Raw genomic sequence first — 21,452 nt, 5'->3', positions numbered from 1 at the left:
GCAGTTGCCTGGACGTGAAGAACAGTCAAGTTTGAAGAAACGGGGGGGTGACTAGTCTAGTCAATCATTCCAGATTTCTGTATAAGTTGAGTAAGGCCCTGGGCATTGACATTCATAAAGACAAGGTCCCTTGCACAAACATCTTTGGTCTTCTCCAGACCCTAAACACTCCAGCAGAACCTGCTTTGTAGTAATCAACTCCACTTGTTGGTACCTTTCATTGATTCAAATGATAGAAATTCATCAGTCACATCAAATTTGCAGTTAATTCCTCTGTGTATGTAAAACCACCCCTCCCAAACCCAGCCCGAGATCAAAGTGTCCCCTCTTCCAGTGGTGTGTATAAATATATAACGTACAAGCCGTTGGGCCAGTTAAAACGGGCGAGGTTTTCCTGTCCCACCAGGGCCATATATATCTTTGAGCTCTGACCAATGTGCTCTCTCGCCTGCGCGGCACGTCCATCTGAGCCGCTCTCTACTGCGCATTCGCGGCACGTCGGTCAGAGCTCTCTTATAGGTATGATATATAGCATGTCACATTGACTTATACAGAGTCTCTCTCTCTCTTACTCTGTAAGGCAAGGCGAACGGGGGTATAATGGACACATTCCACGCTAGCAATAGGACTCTAATGCATTTTGAAGAATGACCTGGTCAGTCTCCTGCTGCCAACCTCTACCCCACCATGATAGGGGAAGGGGGAAGTTACTTGATTTTAACCACTCTCTTGGATTTTGTTTTGTAAGGAGGAGGGAACCTGGCTTCCTCCTTTCCTTTTTTTGCTTTGGTGTTGGGTTCATTTATTTGACTGAGATAAACTAAAATAAACATCAGCTCTCGGTACAAGGCCCAGCCAGGTGACCCCCATTACTCTTTCCTGTAAATAGAATCTGCATTTTTCCCCAAACACAGCAGGGCCGATGTAATAAAGCTACAGTAAATCTGCCACGGGTTTTTGTGCGCCTATTTGTGTGTGGTTTTCCCTGCTGATCTTACGCGTGCACGCAATAATGCATTTAGCACAAAAAAAACCCCTCACACAAATCCGCTCAAAACCCACAGCAGGTTTAGCACGAGTACATGCAAATGGCATGTAAAGGAGATAATTATCTATTAACAGGCAATGGAGGGAGCTGCACTAGAAGGGAGAATGGTTAGTGCGGGTTTTTAAAGCAGGTTTAGCAGTACCTGGGTCAGGGTAGGAATTCAATTAAAGCGCCTGTCTGGAGGCAAAGAATAACAATCAGGCCGATACAGTATAGTGCGCTCCGGAGCGCACTGTTAGCCTGCCATTGGATGTGCATTTTCCCTTACCCCTTATTCAGTAAGGGGAGGAAAACGCGCGTCCAACCCGCCGAACCTAATAGGGCCCTCAACATGCAAATGCATGTTGAGGGCCCTATTAGGTATGCACGCGGGATACAGAAAGTAAAATGTGCAGTCAAGCCATACATTTTACTTTAAGAAATTAGCGCCTACCCAAAGGTAGGCGCTAATTTCTTCCGGCACCGGGAAAGTGCACAGAAAAGCAGTAAAAACTGCTTTTCTGTGCACCCTCCGACTTAATATCATGGCGATATTAAGTCTGAGGTCCCGAAGAGTAAAAAAAAGTTAAAATAAAAAAAAAAATTTGAAGTCGGCCAGCAGCTGTCGGGTCGAAAACCGGACGCTCAATTTTGCCGGCGTCCAGTTTCCGAGCCTGTGGCTGTCAGCGGGCTCGAGAACTGACACCGGCAAAATTGAGCGTTGGCTGTCAAACCCAACAGCCGCCGCTCCTGTCAAAAAGGAGGCGCTAGGGACGCGCTAGTGTCCCTAGCGCCTCCTTTTGCCCGTTTCTACTCCCAGGCCACATTTGAATACTGTATCGCGCGCATAGGCAAGTGGCCTGTGCGTGTGCCGGGAGAGCGGGCATTTGCCTCAGTAAGAAACTACCTTCTCTCAACCTGTTCATTCTCTGACCTCTTGCTTCTGCCAAACAGGCCGATTTGCCCGCATTTGCAGGCATTTGCCCGCTCTCCCGCGGACTTTACTGAATCGGCCTGTTTGGCAGAAGCAAGAAGTCAGAGAATGAACAGGTTGAGAGAAGGTAGTTTCTTACTGAGGAAGAGAGGAGGGCCTGAGAGAAGCAGGCTGTCCTGGCTCGAGCTGCTCACATAAGGGCATGCAGGCAGCAGATATTTTGCCTGAGGACAACGCTGCTTACCCATAGACTGAGCTCCAAGACTATTCTCAATTTGAAGAAATCCATGGCCATGCCATTCGGGCCTGGCCAAGCTTCTCGAAGCCTTACATTTTCATTTAGCAAATCTCTTTACACAGCCATGAATCTCTGCTGCACTTCCCTTGCTCATCGGCATCCGCCATTATAGCTTCCACGCAGTTGGAGTCAGATCAAGACGGGGTTAGACACTGCTCTACCCACCTTCAGTCCCACTAACTTCTTCACTGTGTTATGAAAGGGGAAGGCTTTCGCCCCAAGAATCAATGGCGGGTCTCCACCACTGCTAATTAATGTGGGTTTGTGTGTAGGTCTCTACATAGGCCTTAAGCGCATGTGTGTGGATTTTCTGCATTTCTCATTTTGCATGCCGTTCCTTTATTACATCCCGCAGGGCCACTGGTTTTTGCCAGACGTGCTCAAAAACACACGCGCAAAAAAACAGTGATGTCTTATTACATTGGCCCCAGAATGTTCTTTAGACAAGTGCACTATAGGCCCAATTCCCAAGGGTATGCTTTGTTTCAATAATGAATTGTTCAGAGGTAGGCAGCTTTGCTTCTTGATCTGATTTTCAGGATATCTGCAATGAATATGCATGAGAAATTGGCATACAATGGAGGCAGTGCATGTAAAACTCTCATATACATATTTAATGTGGATATCCTGAAACCCCAACTGTTTGCAGCAATCAAGGGCCTTGTGTGAAATGTGACACCTCAATGATAAATGTTAAATGCCATGAGATTAGATTAATGGAATGCCTTTCCACACTTGCTAGTCTGTCTCTGAATGAACCTCTCCTCAATCCTTACTGCTTCCTTTCCCCACAAAACAAAATGAAACTTGTCAGGACTTCATCTGTTAAGTTCCTATTTTTTTTTTGGCCTGGCATTTGGCCACAAATGAAGACTTATGGCATAGCTGCTACCTTGCAATATGCCTTTTTTGCAACTACCCAGGGATTTCTCCACCATTGCAGGGACAGTCCTTGTCTAGGGGGCCACAGTTTGCAGCTGTCTCTACCCCAGGGCCTCTGAATGTTGACCCCCAGCATCTCCAGCTCTAGTTAAGAACATGCCATACGGGGTGAGACCAAAGGTCCATCAAGCCCAGCATCCTGTTTCCAACAGTGGCCAATCCAGGCTATAAGTACCTGGCAAGTACAAAAACTAAGTAGAAAATAGCCGCTGCTATTACCAACATGGGATATAAGTCAACTTGATTAATAGCAAGCAATGGACTTCTCCTCCAAGAACCTATCCAAATCTTTTTTTAAACCCAGCAACACTAACCACATCCCCTGGCATCAAATTCCAGAGTTTAATTGTGCGTTGAATGAAAAAGAACTTTCTCAGATTAGTTTTAAATGTGCCACATGCTAACTTCATGGAGTGCCCCCTAGTCCTTCTATTATCTGAAAGAGTAAATAACCGATTCACATCTACCCGTTCTAGACCTCTCATGATTTTAAACACCTCTATCATATCCCCCCTCAGCCGTCTCTTCTCCAAGCTGAAAAGTCCTAACCTCTTTAGTCTTTCCTCATAGGGGAGCTGTTCCATCCCCCTTATCATTCTGGTTGCCCTTCTCTGTACCTTCTCCATCGCAACTATATCTTTTTTGAGAAGCGGCGACCAGAATTGTACACAGAATTCAAGGTGCAGTCTCACCATGGAGCGATACAGAGGCATTATGACATTTTCTGTTTTATTCACCATTCCCTTCCTAATAATTCCTGTTTGCTTTTTTGACTGCCGGACACTGAGCAGACAATTTCAATGTATTATCCACTATGACGCCTAGATCTCTTTCCTGGGTAGTAGCTCCTAACATTGTGTAACTATGGCATGGGTTATTTTTCCCTATATGCCTCACTTTGCACTTATCCACATTAAATTTCATCTGCCATTTTGATGCCCAATTTTCCAGTCTCACAAGGTCCTCCTGCAATTTATCTCAATCCGCTTGTGATTTAACTACTCTGAATAATTTATCATCTGCAAATCTGATTTTACCTCACTCATCGTATTCCTTTCCAGATCATTTATAAATATAATGAAAAGCACAGGTCCTAGTACTGTGACTCCAACATCGCTCTAAGCTTCAACAGCAAGAGGAAATGGAAAAAAGGATTTGCACTCACAAAGAGGGGAGTAGCTGGCTTGTTACGGCGGTTACTACCCCAAACCAAATATGCCTGATACTTCACTTTCAATGCATATACAGCATAGCTCTCTGCTTCAACGGCAGGGGAGAAGAATAACTGATACTTCACACATCCAGCAGAGCTCTCTGCTTCAACGGCAAGGGAGAAGAAAAAAGGGTTCGCACTCACAAAGCGGGGAGTAGCTGGCTTGTTACGGCGGTTACTACCCCAAACCAAATGTGCCTGATACTTCACTTTCAATGCATATCCAGCATGGCTCTCTGCTTCAACAGCAGGGGAGGAAAAAACTGATACTTCACGCATATCCAGCATAGCTCCCTGCTTCAACGGCAGGGGAGAAGAAAAAACAACCAACAAGGGCTGTACAACATAGTCTAGGTAAAACAAATAAGCATGGGTGTAGCTTGCTTATTGCGGCGGTTACTTCCCCTACTACCCCTAACTAATTAAGCTAGATATTTCACTTGGATGCAGCTCCATCACTGCTCTCTACATTAATGGTGGGGGTGGAAGGGGAATAGAACAAAGAGCTAAGAGAAACAGATAAGTATGAGAGAAAAAATGTGTGAAGCTTGCTGGGCAGACTGGATGGGCCATTCGGTCTTCTTCTGCCGTCATTTCTATGTTTCTATTAGTACAGATCCTTGAGGCACTCCACTGTTTACCCTTTTCCACTGAGAAAATTGTCCATTTAATCCTACTCTCTGTTTCCTGTCTTTTAGCCAGTTTGTAATCCACAAAAGGACATCGCCACCTATGCCAATATTTTTTACTTTTCTTAGAAACCTCTCATGAGGAACTTTGTTAAATGCCTTCTGAAAATCCAAATACACTACATCTACCGGTTCACCTATATCTACGTTTATTAACCCCTTCAACAAAGTGAAGATTTGTGACGCAAGACTTGCCTTGGGTTAAGCCATGCTAACTTTGTTCCATTAAACCATGTCTTTCTATATGTTCTGTGATTTTGATCATTAGAATACATTCCACATCTTCTAGGTTTACCGTGATTTGGTTCAGTTCATCTGAATCATTACCCATGAAAACCTTTTCCGAACGGATATTTCCCCAAAATTCTCTTCAGTAAATATCGAAGCAAAGAAACTGTTTAATCTTTCCGCAATGGCCTTATCTTCTTTTAAGTGCCCCTCTAACCCCTTGATCATCTAACGGTCCTACTGACTCCCTCACAGGCTTTCTTCTTCGGATATATTTTTAAAAGTTTTTATTGTGAGTTTTTGCCTCTATGGCCAACTTCTTTTCACATTCTCTTAGCCTGTCTTATCAATGTCTTACATTTAACTTGCCAACGCTTATGCTTTATCCTGTTGGATCCTTCTTCCAATTTTGGAATTAAGATCTTTTGGCTAAAATAGCCTCTTTCTCCTCACCTTTTAACCTTGCTGGTAATAGTTTTGCCTTCCTTCTACCTTTCTTAATGTGTGGATTACATCTGGACAGTGCTTCTAGGATGGTTTTTTTTTTTTTTTTTTTTTTTTTTTTAACAATGCCCAAGCCTCTTGCACACTTTTTACCTTTGTAGCTGCTCCTTTCAGTTTTTTTCTATTTTTCTCATTTTATCAAAGTTTCCCTTTTGAAAGTTTAGCACTAGAGCCATGGATTTGCTTACTGTCCCCCTTCCAGTCATTAATTCAAATCTGATCATATTATGATCACTATTGCCAAGTGGCCCCACCACCGATACCTCTCACCAAATCCTGCGTGCTCCACTGAGAATTGGATCTAAAATTGCTCCCTCTCTCATTCGTTCCTGAACAAATTGCTTCATAAAACTGTCGTTTATTCTGTCCAGGAACTTTCTCTCTCTAGCATGTCCCGATGTTACATTTACCCACTCATTATTGGGGTAGTTGAAAACTTCCATTATTACTGCATACCAGTTTGGTTAGCTTCCCTAATTTCTCTTAGCATTTCACTGTCTCTCTCACCACCTTGGCCAGGTGGACTGTATTATAATCATATCACTATACTCTTCCTCAACACACAGGGGTTTCTACCCATAAAGATTTGATTGTGCATTTAGTCTCATGCAGGATCTTTATCCTGTTGGACTCTATGCCATCCTGGATATAAAGTACCACCCCGCTTCCCAGATGCTCCTCTCTGTCATTGTGATATAATTTGTACCCTGGTATAGCATTGTCCCATTGCTTATCCTCTTTCCACCATGTCTCTGAGATGCCAACAAGTCTATGTCATCATTCACTGCTATACATTCTAGTTTTCCCATCTTACTTCTCAGACTTCTGGCATCAGCATATAAACATTTCAAAGCGTGTCTTTTGTTTGTATTTTCATTCTGCTTTTTAATTGATAGGGAGAAATTAGAATCTTTTAGCTCAGGTAAGTTTTTAATTACAGGCACTTGGACTACTATTGGAACCTCACTGTTGGGATGCCCTAAATCTAATGCGTCATTAGTATCATTTGAAGATGCCTCCTTCCGAACCATGCGCTGCTGAGCCACTGCTGCTCTCTCTCCTTTTTAAAGGTTAGCACTAGCAGCCTGGTTCCACCCTGGTTAAGGTGGAGCCCATCCCTTTGGAAAAGATTCCCTCTTTCCCCAGAAGGTTCCCCAGTTCCTTACAAAACTGAATCCTTCTTCCTTGCACCATCGTCTCATCCATGCATTGAGACTCCGGAGCTCTGCCTGCCTCTAGGGACCTGCGCGTGGAACAGGGAGCATTTCAGAGAATGCTACCCTGGAGGTTCTGGATTTCAGCTTTCTACCTAAAAGCCTAAATTTGGCTTCCAGAACCTCCCACATTTTCCTATGTCGTTGGTGCCCACATGTACAACAGCCAGCTCCTCCCCAGCACTGTCTAAAATCCTATCTAGGTGACGTGTGAGATCCGCAACCTTCACACCAGGTAGGCATGTTACCAGGTAATACTCATGCCCACCAGCCACTCAGCTGTCTATATTTCTAATAATTGAATCACCAACTATGACTGCCGATCTAACCCTTCCCTCCTGGGCAGTAGCCCTGGGAGACATCCTCGGTGCGAGAGGACAATGCACCACCTGGAGATCATGTCCTTGCTACAGGATCCTTTCCTGCTGCCCCAGGTTGATGCTTTCCAAACTGGAGACCTTCTTCCTCCAAGGCAGCACCAGGCTACTAGGTCACTGAAGGTGTCATCTTATATACCTCTCTGTCTGCCACTCTAGCCTTTGGAGATTGGGCCTGTCTGAGAGACAGGAGCTCTTTGCATCGGATGCACACGTACAACTTCTCACCAGTGGGTAAAAACTCATACATGTGACACTCGATGCAAAAGACTGGGAGGCCCTTCTCTTGCTGCTGGACTGCTGTCTTCCTCTTAAATTTGTTCAGTTCCTAGCTAAGTTTTAGGATGCTATGGGAGTAGGAATGTGTCTAATTAGGGTCCTTTAAATGTATTAGTGTATTCACTATATGTTTGGTAGTGGCCTACAGGGGAATGATCAATCTCTCAATAAGGTGTGGGGAATTAGTGAAATTAAAAGGCTGCATTTTTTTTAAGTGTGAAAGTGGCACCTGCCTATAAATTAAATTAGCTGCCTTACTGACTATTAAAAGCACAAACACACTACAAAATATCTCATTAGTTTACTTCTCCCCAATACTTTTAAAAAATTTCCCAAGCAAAAAAAAAACTTACTGATTCCTTTCAGCCACCAGCAAGTTGATCCTCTCCTTTCAGTGCTCCCACTGGATTGTGGGTTACTGAGCTCTTCCCTTGTAATCAAAGCAGAGTATATTCAGGGACTATCTATAGGTATTTCCCTATCCCCACCAGGCTTGTGATCTAATTTTGTACCTGAGGCAACAGAGGGTAAAATGACTTACCCAAGGTCACAAGGAGTGAGGACAGTGGGATTTGAACCCTGGTTTCCCTGACTCTGCTGCTCTCACCACTAGCTCATCTGTATGGTAGCAGTGTTGCCACTGAGCCACCAGGCTAGCTCAGGTATGGCAGCTTTTCAAAGGTTCCACACAATACACAGGTTTCAGAATCTTGCAAAACAGTACTGCCGTTGGAAATCATATTATAGTTTCTTAAGGAAATAAAATGTTTCCTGATCCCTCTGCAAGCTACAGAATATATCTATGCATTAGAGATAATACCACCATGAATGTGTAAGGGTAACTATTTTAGTTAAACTCCTTCACAAAATTAAAAGTGGTTGATTAAAGACCTAAGCCTGAAGAAACGTAGTAGGATCCAAGATGGCGACACAGTAGGAATGGGCTACGGGTCGCTCCACGATTTTGCTGAAAAAGTTTGACCTAAAAAGGAAAAATGCCACCGAAAAGGAAGGGGAAAGTCAGGGTCTACCCCTCGACCCCCCAACTAACTTCGGCGGCTTACCAGGAGATTACCCGTTTTCTCACTTCCTCCACCACACTACTACCAGGGATCGAGGAGACCTTGGAGCGGAGCCAGCAGAGAGGGGAGTCCGCTCCGGAGGAGATAAGCCTGAGTCCGGACCTGAGGGCTGCACCAAAGCAGGAAACTGGTCGGATGTTTCAACTTGATGCGCCGGAGAGTGGTTCTGCTTCCGGAGCATTTGCAGAGTTACCAACGCTAACGTCGACTGCTGTGCCAAGTGCACAGGAAAACAACACAGCCGTCCCGGGAGAGGTGAACCAAGTTTCGGAAACAACAGAGACTGGCCATGGAGAAGGGGCTACTGGGGTAAGTCCCGCGGATATTTTCCTGCCTTTACCCCGGGTAACTTCCCCAGTTGCGGCACCCCTAAAAATCCCAGAGCGACCAGAGACTGTGACAAATGCAGCGTTGTGGGATTTGATGGTAGGGGTTGCGACCGTAGTTAATCAAGTTAATGTGAAAGTGGAAGTGTTAGCTTCTCAAGGGACTCAAAATTCACAGGAAATCCAACAGAAGTTTGATTTGGTTACAAAGAGAATTGAAAAACTTGAAGAAAAAGAACAGGAAAATCTAAATTTCAAAGCTGCTGTTGTAAAGGACAATCAATTCACAGCGAGAAGGATTGAAGCACTGGAAAATGTTCATAGACAATTAAACATTAGGATATTAAACTTTCCTCGTGTAATAGGAGAAAATCCTTATATATCACTGAAAAAATTCCTGAAGGAAGTTTTGGGGTTTCAAGAGGAAAATTTGCCTAATATTAATAGATGCTTCTTTCTGCCTAATCGAACTTCCCCTCCTATTTCAAATAGAGGAAATATTCAGGAAAATTTAACTGATTTCCTAGAAAACTCTGAACTAGAGGTTATAGATAGACCTCGGTTATTAGTTTCCTTAATATCACTAACAGATGTTCAGTTAATCATGAAAAAGTATTTCTTGAAATTTCCCACTCTTTTTCTTGGTGAAAATGTGAAGATTTTTCCTGATTTGTCCCCAATCACTCAAGGAAGGCGAAGGGAATTCTTAACCCTTCGCCAACAGGCAATTGCATTGGGTTATTCCTTCAAATTAAAATTTCCATGTAAATGTATTTTAAGGAAAGGACCAGAAGTTAACATTTTTCACTTCTCAACAGCTAAACAATTTTCTAATATCCAAATTACCCCTTACATCTTCCCCAATAGATACGTAAAAAGTGGTGGATAGATGTCGCTTTTTCCTAAAAGGAATAATTAAGTTTATTTAATGTATTCAGTTTGCTATAGTTCTCTGCAATATCGGATCCTATTTGTAGGTGGAAACACTATATATATATATATATATTGATTTATAAGTTGAGGACTTATGGAATTTAATTTATTTCCTTTTTGGGAGTGTATAAACTCATATTTCATTCTAATGATATGCTTTATGTTATTATATTCTATTTGTTAATATTTCTTACAAGCAAAATGTATGATTTTGTAAGTTAAAACTGATAAAGAATTAAAAAAAAAGACCTAAGCCTGTTATATATATATATTAAAGAAGCAAAAAACTGAATTTTAATGACATTTCTTGGTAACTCTCTAGAAGTGAAGCATACCCTGTGCTTGGACATTGCCTTTAATAACAGAGGTGCTGATGACCACAATTGGTACTAATCAGTCAGTAATAAACATTGGTATTGCTAAGTACTCTGACCTGTAATGGTGTAACATACTCAGCTTTGTCTAATACATTTATTTGTACATTATCCCAACATGTTACACACACATCTAGTTACAAAAGTATAGTTAAGCAAGTAAAATCCGTTTCACTGACTGTGCCTAAGCTCTGAAAGGCGCGGTTGATTTTTATCAAGCCAGCTTCAGGTCTAGTTTGCCTGGTTATTTATTGATTTTTTTTTTTTAGGGATGGGGTGGCTGGCGATTCACTACCAGCACCTGGGGCATTTCTTTTCGCCTCCCCCTACGCTTCTGGAATCAAGAGCCACAACGGCAAACTGGGATTTCACCTTCCTATGGCAACCGCAGGCCAAAAGCTGAGCACGAACCGCGCACCATTTCACCCCGATCCGCTGCCTTCACAGCATCTTCCGAGACCCCCCCCAGCCCTTAACCAACCGCATGGGCCCAACATCTCAGACCGGCCTCGGCGGCCCCTTCTCTTCCCGGCAGCGCGGGTGCGTACATCCACGCCACGGCACGTAATATTTTTCTGCAAAAAAAAAAAGATGGTTAAATATTTCTTACCATCCTTAAGAAATCTTATCTACACCCACGGTTAAAAAACAAACAAACCTTGCGTACTTAACCGCGCGCACTATACCTCAGATAGGAGGCAGGGAAACCGAGCGCACGCGCAACGTTCTTAGTCACTGCGGAACCGGAAGCAGCCGTGAGATTCCAGCCGGAAGCCCGTGACGTTTCGGGGCTGGTGCGCACTGCGCATGCACGAAGCACTTTCCTTACCCCCCCTTCCTCCCCCCCCCTTGTCACGGTGTCGGTCCCGGCTGAATGCGGAAGCAAGGAGGGAAAGCGTCGTCGTGGCTGAGCGTCGGCCACAGCGCGGGGGGGAGAAAGCCGCCGGTACATTTTAAAAAGCAGCCCGATCTGGCGGGAGAGCTGTTTACTCGGTCGTACCGCGGAGGGGCGTTGGGCTGTCGCCTGGGGGTAGGTACAGCCTAGTGCTCCTTTTCGTTACTGTTGCTGCTCCCCCTTGCCCCGGGGGTCCCCCCACGAGAGAGGAGCAGAACTTGTACAGTGCGCGTTTGACATATAATAGGTTATCCTGCCTGTATGTGACACATCTCCATATTCTTTCCTGGATATCCATGCGTTGGATAACGTGCGATGCTTGTACACTGCTCTGTGTATGGGATGTGTATTCCCTTCTGTCTTCATGGGGAGGCGGCTAGCCCTGACTGAGTGGTCGTGCTCCTGGATCTTTGGCCCTGACAGGCCCTGATCTCTTTCTTATAATCTCTGGATTGTTGGGGGGATATGAGAGGTTTCTGTTTCTCTGCTGGACTCGTCCTAGAAATTATTATTTATTTTTTTTTGTAAGGTTAAAATTTAAAAAAAGCACTGGAGGCCTTTTGTTGCAGGTAGAACAAAAAATTATGCTGGCTGGGGAAGATGTGACTGGAATTGTGTTGTCTTTTGTGTCAAATTTTCATAATTTGGTAGGGGTAGTATTTTTATTTTTTTGTTATCTTAGATGCTTGTAGGTCTTCTACCTTGAGCTTTATTCTCTTGTTTTGAGTGATGTGTGACTATTTGTTGAGGATGGGATTACTTTTCAATATATTTATAAATGATCTGGAAAGAAATATGACGAGTGAGGTAATCAAATTTGCAGATGATACAAAATTGTTCAGAGTAGTTAAATCACAAGCGATTGTGATAAATTGCAGGAAGACCTTCTGAGACTGGAAAATTGGGCTTCGAAATGGCAGATGAAATTTAATGTGGATAAGTGCAAAGTGATGCATATAGGGAAAAATAACCCATGCTATAGTTACACAGTGTTAGGTTCCATATTATGTGCTACAACCCAAGAAAGAGATCTAGGCGTCAAAGTGGATAACACATTGAAGTCGTTGGTTCAGTGTGCTGCGGCAGTCAAAAAAGCAAACAATGTTGGGAATTATTAGAAAGGGAATGGTGAATAAAACGGAAAATGTAATAATGCCTCTGTATCGCTCCATGGCGAGACCACACCTTGAATAATGTGTACAATTCTGGTCGCCGCATCTCAAAAAAGATATAGTTGCAATGGAGAAGGTACAGAGAAGGGTGACCAAAATGATAAGGGGAATGGAACAACTCCCCTATGAGGAAAGACTAAGGAGGTTAGGACTTTTCAGCTTGGAGAAGAGACGGCTGGGGGGGATATGATAGAGGTAGATGTGAATCGGTTATTTACTCTTTCAGATAATAGAATAGGGTGCACTCCATGAAGTTAGCATGTGACACATTTAAAACTAATTGGAGAAAGTTCTTTTTCACTCAACGCACAATTAAACTCTGGAATTTGTTGCTAGAGGATGTGGTTAGTGCAGTTAGTGTAGCTGTGTTTAAAAAAGGATTGGATAAGTTCTTGGAGGAGAAGTCCAATAACTGCTATTAATTAAGTTGACTTAGAAAATAGCCACCGCTATTACTATCAACAGTAACATGAAATAGACTTAGTTTTTGGGTACTTGCGAGGTTCTTATGGCCTGGATAGGCCACTGTTGGAAACAGGATGCTGGACTTGATGGACCCTTGGTCTGACCCAGTATGGCATGTTCTTATGTTCTTAAAGTATGCATCCTTTATCTCTTGTACTGTATACGGATACATAGCATGGAGAGGAGATGGCAGCAGCTTTTTGCTGCTAGAAAGAGTTTTTCATGCCTTGGATTTGTAAATATTGGGTAAAGATGAGATGGATGTTGTCGTACACTGACAGGCCGATACAGTACAGTGTGCTCCGATGGAGCGCACTGTTAACTCGCGGTTGGATGTGCGTTTTCAACGCGCTAGCTTTAGCCCTTATTCAGTAAGGGGTAATAGCGCGTCGAAAACGTGCATCCAACCCCCCCAAAACTAATAGCGCCCGCAACATGCAGATGCATGTTGATGGCCCTATTAGTTATTCCCGTGCGATTCAGAAAGTAAAATGTGCAGCCAAGCTGTACATTTTACTTTCAGAAATTAGCGCCTACCCAAAGGTAAGCGTTAATTTCTCTTGGCACCGGGAAAGTGTACAGAAAAGCAGTAAAAACTGCTTTTCTGTACACTCTCCGATTTAATATCATGGTGATATTAAGTCGGAGGTCCCAAAAGTAAAAAATAATTGAAAATAAAAAAATTTAAAATCATCCCGCGGGTTTGAGAACAGACACCGGCAAAATTGAGTGTCGGCTGTCAAACCCGCTGACAGCCGCCGCTCCTGTCAAAAAGGAGGCGCTAGGGACGCACTAGTGTCCCTAGCGCCTCCTTTTACCACGGGCCCTAATTAGCATATTTCTATTTACTGTATCGCGCGCACAGGACACTGGCTTGTGCGTGCGCCGGGAGAGCGGGCACTCACCCGCTCTCCCGCGTTTCTTTCTGTATCAGCCTGTGAGAGAACAAGAAATACAATTCCTTTATTTATTTATTTTGCTATCCTTCTCAACTTAACTAGGTTCTGAAAGCAGGACTTACTGACCAGACATGAAAGGGCTATTGGTGTTTTGAGTTTTTGCAAAAGACCAGAGTTGTCCTTCAATAAGGCAAATCTGCTGGAGTTTCTAATGCACATTTACAACATTTCTCAAAACCGCCTTATAAAGGGGAGAGCATTCAAATTTCAGAGACGAGGAGAAAGCTTAAATTCAAAACTGATTCAAAATTAATTTTCTAACATTACCACTGGGAAGTTTGCTGATTCAGTATCTCCCTTTGGATTGAAATACGAGTAGGCTATAAGAGTGCAGTATTATTTGTACACAGAAAATTTAGCTTTTTATTCCCGCCAGTACTGTCATAGCTGTTACAGACTTGTACCAGTGCTATGCTGTCTTGAGGCAAGACTATATTCCTAAAATCTGTGTCATGTATTACAAAATGTAAAATCACCCTGAAGGTGTGGGGAGGGGGGGGTCCCTCTTGGAGTTTGAGTGAGGGCAGGGTGGAGAGAGTGGCACATTCAGTGACTTGAAATGCTGTGGAAGAGGGAGGAGCAGGCAGAGTTCCCAAAAAGGTGGCATAGATAAGGTGCCAGTAAAAATATTTCTAGGGCTTCGTTTTCGGGTCCCGCGGGAAATTTCATTTTTTCTTGTGGTTCGTTATTTTTTTTCTGTGGGTCTCGATTTTCGTGATAGTGCGTGCTATCTGTCATTAGCGAACACTAACACGAACTACAAATTGGCAAAAATTTTAGAAAAATTCAGTTCGTTTTTTGACACAACCCGAACAATGACGAATTATATTTATCTAATTCATGAAAAACAAATGCATATACCTAATATGTATATGTGTATGTATATGTATATTCTTGTTGCTTTATTCCCCCAGACATCAATCTGGGAGAAAGAGATGAGAAATATATTCTGGGGGAATAAAGCAACAAGTTAAAAAAACAAACAAAAAAACCCTAAAAACCCCCACTCAGGAGAGGACCCAGAGCAGACAATTAGCTGTGACTAGCTATCTGCAGCAGTGGTCTCAGAGCTTGAGAGGGGGAGGGAAGCATGGACTGCACTGCTGTGTGTCACGGGACAAGAGGCAGGTGCTTAGGGCCGCTTCAGCACAGGGAGATCTTTTGTAGGGTGGGAAGAGAGAATTTTGTGAGGCTGCAGGTATTTTTATCCTGTGGATCGAAAAACGTTCCCAGCGTAGCCAGCTCTTCATGCCCAGCCTGTGATGCAGGCCCAGGCCTCCCCCCCGGATAGATCCAGTGAGGATTTCTCTTGGGCAGGGGAAAGGTTGTGGGAGGAGGCAGGGCCAACAATGGACTCGACTCCCTTTCCTCCGGTGTAGGAAGAATTGTAGCCTTCAGAACAACCAAGCCTGGTAGCCCTTCTAGCAGAAGTGAACTCTGGGGAAGGGGCTGTGGAGGCAAGATGATTTTCCTAGGTCAAAGCCTGTGGCTGGATCCTGCTAGTAGCCCGATGGGTTCTTCCTGGATTTTGTATTAGTACTCCTCAGTCCAGAGATCAGCAGAGGGAAAGAGTGGGGCCCTTAAACGCTCATGGAATATGCTTAAAATTAAAGCGTCACCTGCTGTTAGACACGCTGAACTCTGGTGAAGATTGTTGGTTGGCTGACATATCGGAGCCTAATGCGTCACTGAGATCATTTTCAATAGACTCATGCCAGGCCCAAAGTTGATCACCTCACTAAATTTCACCCCGACTAGTCCATTTTTATCGTGCCTCCAGACTTGACCACTGCCCTACTGCTTCCAATCTGGAGTAATAAAGAACTAATAAAGGCACAATTATAATATTAGTATAAACATAGTTGGTTTAGTAAAGGGTGGAGTAGGGCGTCAAATCTTTTGCACCTAGGTCTTCCTTCAGTTTGACTACCTCTGCTCCATCCTTTCATGAAATCTGGCTTTGTAAACAGATCTAAATCAATTTATTGCATATTTATTCCACATCATTCCTTGCTAATTTTGCCTTTGTCTAAGAAAGGGTATATAATTCTTAGGTCTGTCACAAATGGTATTAGGTTTAAAAAAGTGTTCTCTGTGAAGCTTCTTGCTATTTTTAGTTATCTGTAAACCGAGATGATGTTCCCAACGTATTTCGGTATATAAATTGCTTAAAATAAAATAGAAAGGTACCACCCGCAACTTGTCCAACACCCTTTATTTCTGATGAGACAAATCATGATCCATCATCTCAAAATAAAAGCTCATTCCAACTTTCAAATCTTGGGAATAATGGCATCCTGTTCATAAAGCCAGGATGAGAGATCATCACTAGATTTCGTACCACTAGATGTCACCATAAGACTGGTCAGACTTGAAAAGGCTTTGTGCTTGGACATATCTTCATTAGACAGCTTGTAAACGAATGGGCTGTTTGTGGTGGTTTTGTTTCCGAAGGTCTGTATGTGTACTGACATGTTGTAGGGTGTTTTTGCCAAATCATGGTACCATTAATAGCACAACCTTCCCAGATTCAGCAGTGCTTCGAGAAGCTAGGTGTCATGTCTAGGATATGTTGCAATGCAGCATTATTTCTAGGGAATGTGAAAGTGACTAGGTTTATTTCAAGTTAGTACGGTTTGTTTTCCATCAATAAGCAGGGCTGAATTAGCCATGACGTGACTGGTGTCAACCAGTGGCACCAAATGGATTTCTCTCTCTGAGATAGTAGAACCTTTGCTCCACTGAGCATGTGTGGGAATTCCCATTCAGGTGTTGCCTCATGAGTCTTCTCTCTCTTTTTCGTCTGAGCAGCAGCACAGATGTGTACCTGTATCTCACATTTTTTTTTCAAATAATCTATACCTTTTTTATGTAAAAGTTGCCTCAATGCTTCAGCAGCCCCTCAAAATGCACTTTTCAGTGCTGCATTAGAAATCTTTTTTTTTTTCTCACATTGTCAGGAAAGAAGGCCATAGTAAGTGGTTTTATGGAGTGTATTTACGATGGATATGAGCTTTGTTGCATTTGCCTGTGTTCTGACCATGACCAGGCTAATTGTTATGAACTGTAGAGGAATGTCTTTGCATACACATAAAGCAAAGACCTACAAAATGGAGGAACTATGAAAGGTTTGGAGAAGTCAGTCTGTCTTCCTCCCGAAATGTGGTTTCATCTGCCTTGCCGGGAAGTTAATTCAGCAGGAGCTCCTCCAAAATTTCTCCTCCCTCAGCAGAACAGGCCAAATTTTCGGGGTCAAGTAGACACAGTTAACATGTTCAGAAAGAAGAGGTGCCAGTCCATGGAACATTCAGAGCACTCTACATCAAAAAAGCATAGATGCTAGAGTGTATCAGTGCTGTTGATGCACAAGTCATCTCCATATTATTCCTTGACACCTTTACAATCAGAAGCATTGCATCAGGCTGCAACTCTCCCTACACAACTATACATGGGTCACATGAATCGGTTTACAGGATCAGAGGGAGACATCAATATTCCTTGCTTTGTCAGTCACCAGAATGGTCTTGCCAAGAAAATTACTAGGCCAAGTACTGCATCTAGAGCAGGGGTGGGCAATTCCCGTCCTCGAGGGCCACAAACTGGTCGGGTTTTCAGGATATCTCTTATTGACAATGCATGGGAGAGATTTGCCTGCATACTGCCTCAATTGTATGCAAATTGCTCCCATGCATAGTCATTAGGGATATCCTGAAAACCCTATCGGTTTGCAGCTCTTGAGGATCAGCATTTCCCACTCTGAAAATGTTGTCGCATCCCAGACAACATGAACACCATCAGCAAAAAACCACACAACAAGTCCAGCCCAAACCTGGACAAAGTTTGGTTTTTTTTTTTTTTTTTTTTTTTTTAATCATCTTTAAAACTCGGCAACCAGCCACTTCTTTAAGATGGAGAGTCCAGCATGCCCTAGACCAGTGGTTCTCAACCTTTTTTTCTGTCTGGACACACCTGACAGATGGTTCTCACATGCGTGATACACTGAACACATGACCATCATAGGGCTAAATGTAAAAGTACAGTTTGCATCCACGGAAACCCCTCTGACCCACAATTATGGATGTAAAGCAGAATTATGACATTCCCCGCATAACTCACCTTACAAAAAAGATATTCTGGTTCTAGAGTCATCTCAGTAACAGCAACTCAAACTCCTACTACCAGGCTCAATAGCCCTACTTATGAAAGACAGCAGTTTATCACCAATACATGTCCTCTTGAGAAAATACAACAAATAAGACTGATACAAATGCTTACATGCTACTAAAATACCTCACCTCGGTCACATACACAGAACCGACCTAACATACTCCCAGGATCTGCAGTAATGCACATAAACTAATCCGCACACAGTTACACCTGTATTATGGCATGCACTCAATCAGTAACAACCCTACGTATGAAAAGACACTACAAATATTAAATCAGGCCCTAAACACCAATACACCTCCTATTAGGAAAGCAGAACTAGCCAAGCACATAAGAAATTGCCATGCTGGGTCAGACCAAGGGTCCATCAAGCCCAGCATCCTGTTTCCAACAGAGGCCAATCCGGGCTACAAGAACCTGGTAATTACCCAAACACCAAGAAGATCCCATGCTACAATGTTATCTGTAGATCATTAGTGTCTCTAGGATTAAGACTAAATCTATAGCCCAAGAAGCTAAGAGTACTTCGCACCAAACCAGACAGGAGTGGTGACAAGTTAGCTCCCTGAAATAGCACTCACTGGATCTTTGTTAGGAATGTAGCTTATTCTACATCAACTTCACTGGTTCGCTGTAGAAAGCAGGATAAAAAAATTTAAACACTCTCTACATTGTCTTCAAATGATTGGATGGACAGACCCCTCGAATACCTTTCTCAACTTTTCTCCCGGGAATTCCAGTCCTCCCAAATGGTTCTTCTTTCCTCTCCTGCACTGTCCACCTCCAGATTGTCCTGCAGGAGACTTCAAGCTTTCAGCTGTCATGCACCAAAAATCTGGAATACCACTAACCCTGTACATGCAGCCAGGCACCTTTGATTGCAAGAAAAAAGCTGAGGCATAGTTTTTCAGGCAAGCTTTCCCCTAAGACCCACTTTTTCTGGCCCAACTACCCAAACTCCTGACAAAGGGACTCTGTTATTCACAACAGGGACAATACTGGGTCTTAAACTATTCACAAAAGGGTTTCACATGCTAGATCCCAAGGCTGCTGTAATTGCACATTCCCATTGATTGTAAGCTGTCTAATGCCTCTGTTCATTTACATTTATTGTAATTTGCCTAAAGACATACTTTGGGAAAAGTTGGAATGTCCAGCTTCATAATTCAAATGACGTGTAGTCTACCACATTTTCATGGTAAAAATGCTGTCACTTTAAAGCAGTTTATTATCTAAGGTTGTTGGATGCTATCAATAGCTCTTGTATAATTAATCCATGCTATTCTGAGGTTTCAGTTTGTTTTACCGTTGGTTATGATGGCTTTATTTAGCATCAACTGGTCTTTAATGCCATAAGCTCCTCTTTTGTTAAGATTATGGTGACAGAACAAGGGTAACAACATCTGTGTGACTATATTTTATCTGCATCTATTGCACTGAACAGCAAGTAGATTTAGAGCGAACATTATTGGTTGGTAACTTTTTTTTTTTTTTTAGTGATACTTGAATCTCCCTTTGAAAGGAGAAGCGTTCTTCCGGTTAGTAGCCATTGTGGTGTTATGATCAATTGTAGTGGGCCAGGTCTTGATGCAAGGAAGTTAAATATTTGAGCCAGAAGCAGGGCACTCTCTCAGGTCCAGGGCTCTTCCAGTGTGGGGCTTTTCTTAATCTAGTTTCCAGCTCTTTTGTTACTTCAGGCTATTCCCACCTTCATGCACTTACCCACTGAACAGATCCTCAGCTAGCAAGGGACCTCAGTCTGGGCAGTTGAATCTACTGCAGTACACTTCATCAGAGCTATAGATCCCAATACAGAAATAATTGTATAACTATACTAATAAGCAGAATAAGTGTTTCACAACAACTATGAACAGAATAATATCCAACAATTAAAAACTCATAAAATTATTTAAAATTCCCAAAACACCAATAAAATATTTCAAAACAGCAGACACATCACATAATATTCAGTAATTAAAATGGCAGTCAATCAAGAAAAATAAACTTAAGCCACCTTTACTAACCCCCTCCAGCAGCTCTCCTACTCCTCTTCCATGCAGGCCAGTAGCACACACCAGAAGCAGTAGTGGCTGAAGCTCTGTACTCATGATCCTCTTCCTTAGTGCCCACGACCAGTCTCTCTGTCACACACACATACACACGTTACACCTCCATGACCAGTTTCTGTTTTTCACACACCAATCATCTCCTGACCAGTCTCTCTCTTACACACACAGTCACCTTCCCAAACAGTCTCTCTCTCTCTCTTGCACACACAGTCACCTTCCCAAACAGTCTCTTGCACACACAGTCACCTTCCCAAACAGTCTCTCTCTCTCTCTCTTGCACACACAGTCACCTTCCCAAACAGTCTCTCTCTCTCTCTCTCTCTCTCTTGCACACACAGTCACCTTCCCAAACAGTCTCTCTCTCTCTCATGCACACACAGTCACAGGCTTCCCACTTCCATGTTCTATCATACATATACAGGTTTCTCACTCCCATGCTTGTCTCACACACGCCCATGTTTCTCACTCTTATGCTAGCTCTCTCCACATGCACAGGCTTCTCATTCCCACAATCACTTTCTCTCTCTCTCTCACACACACCCTCCAGTCATCTCCCTGACCAGTCACTTCCGTTGTCTCTCCTATATACACACATCACCTATCTGACCAGTTTCTCTCAATCACACACGTGCTTTCTCTCACACACTTTACATAGATGATCTCAATCAAATGCTCTCACTTACACATAGGATCTCAGTCACAGTTACACATGCACACTCTCAATCACACATACATTCACTCACGGCTGGCTGGCTGGCTCTCTCTCATTTCCTGCTCCTCTAACCTCCTGCAGGCCAAGAAAGAATCCCCTTGGCCTCGGGAGGCTAATTCTGCTGTCTCCTGTACCGATTTTTGGCGGTTTCTGATTTTGCTCCCGACCCATGCTACTGCTCGGGGCTGATGCTTCTGCTTTTTCGTGCAGCATGGCTTTCTTCTTCCCATGCAACCCACTGCACATCACCTCCTGTTCCGGGCCAGGGGGCAGGTGCGGGAAGAAGAAAAGGCCCAGCTGCAGTTGCCAGCCTCCACTAACACTGCTGCCATTCCCATCCGGGCTTGAACGTGCTGATAGCCCGGGTGGCAGCGGCAGCAGTGGAAAATTGTCCATCTCTCGCTCTGTGAAGGAAGAGGAGGGAAGAGCAGCAGGAGACCGGTAGCACGCAACACACCTGCCGCTGCTTGGCGACACACTGGTGTGTTGCGACACACCGGTTGAGAATTGCTGCCCTAGAAGAGTGGTGCAAGATCATGAAAGACTGCTGGGTTCTCATATCTGTGGAGACTGGATACTGCTTGCATTTCTCC

The 21,452-nt window shown here is 43.5% G+C and overlaps 2 long non-coding RNA genes across 2 annotated transcripts in view; both read right to left on the bottom strand.

Moving 5' to 3' along the window:
- Positions 1–19,867, bottom strand: part of LOC115093098 — a 39,433-nt gene extending 19,566 nt beyond the window's left edge. Inside the window, exon 1 of the long non-coding RNA XR_003857168.1 lies at positions 19,801–19,867. This is a non-coding gene — a long non-coding RNA (uncharacterized LOC115093098). The remainder of the gene's footprint in view (positions 1–19,800) is intronic.
- On the bottom strand, positions 10,643–11,189 carry LOC115093097. Its single transcript, XR_003857167.1, has 2 exons — positions 11,079–11,189; positions 10,643–10,995 (listed from the first exon to the last, which is right to left on the bottom strand). It is a non-coding gene; the product is annotated as an uncharacterized LOC115093097 (long non-coding RNA).
- Positions 19,868–21,452: the final 1,585 nt, after the last annotated feature.

This window comes from Rhinatrema bivittatum, chromosome 5 (assembly GCF_901001135.1).
Source record: "Rhinatrema bivittatum chromosome 5, aRhiBiv1.1, whole genome shotgun sequence".
NCBI lineage: Eukaryota > Metazoa > Chordata > Amphibia > Gymnophiona > Rhinatrematidae > Rhinatrema > Rhinatrema bivittatum.
Note: the sequence above shows the minus strand (reverse complement) of the source record. Positions and strands in the feature narration are given on the sequence as shown.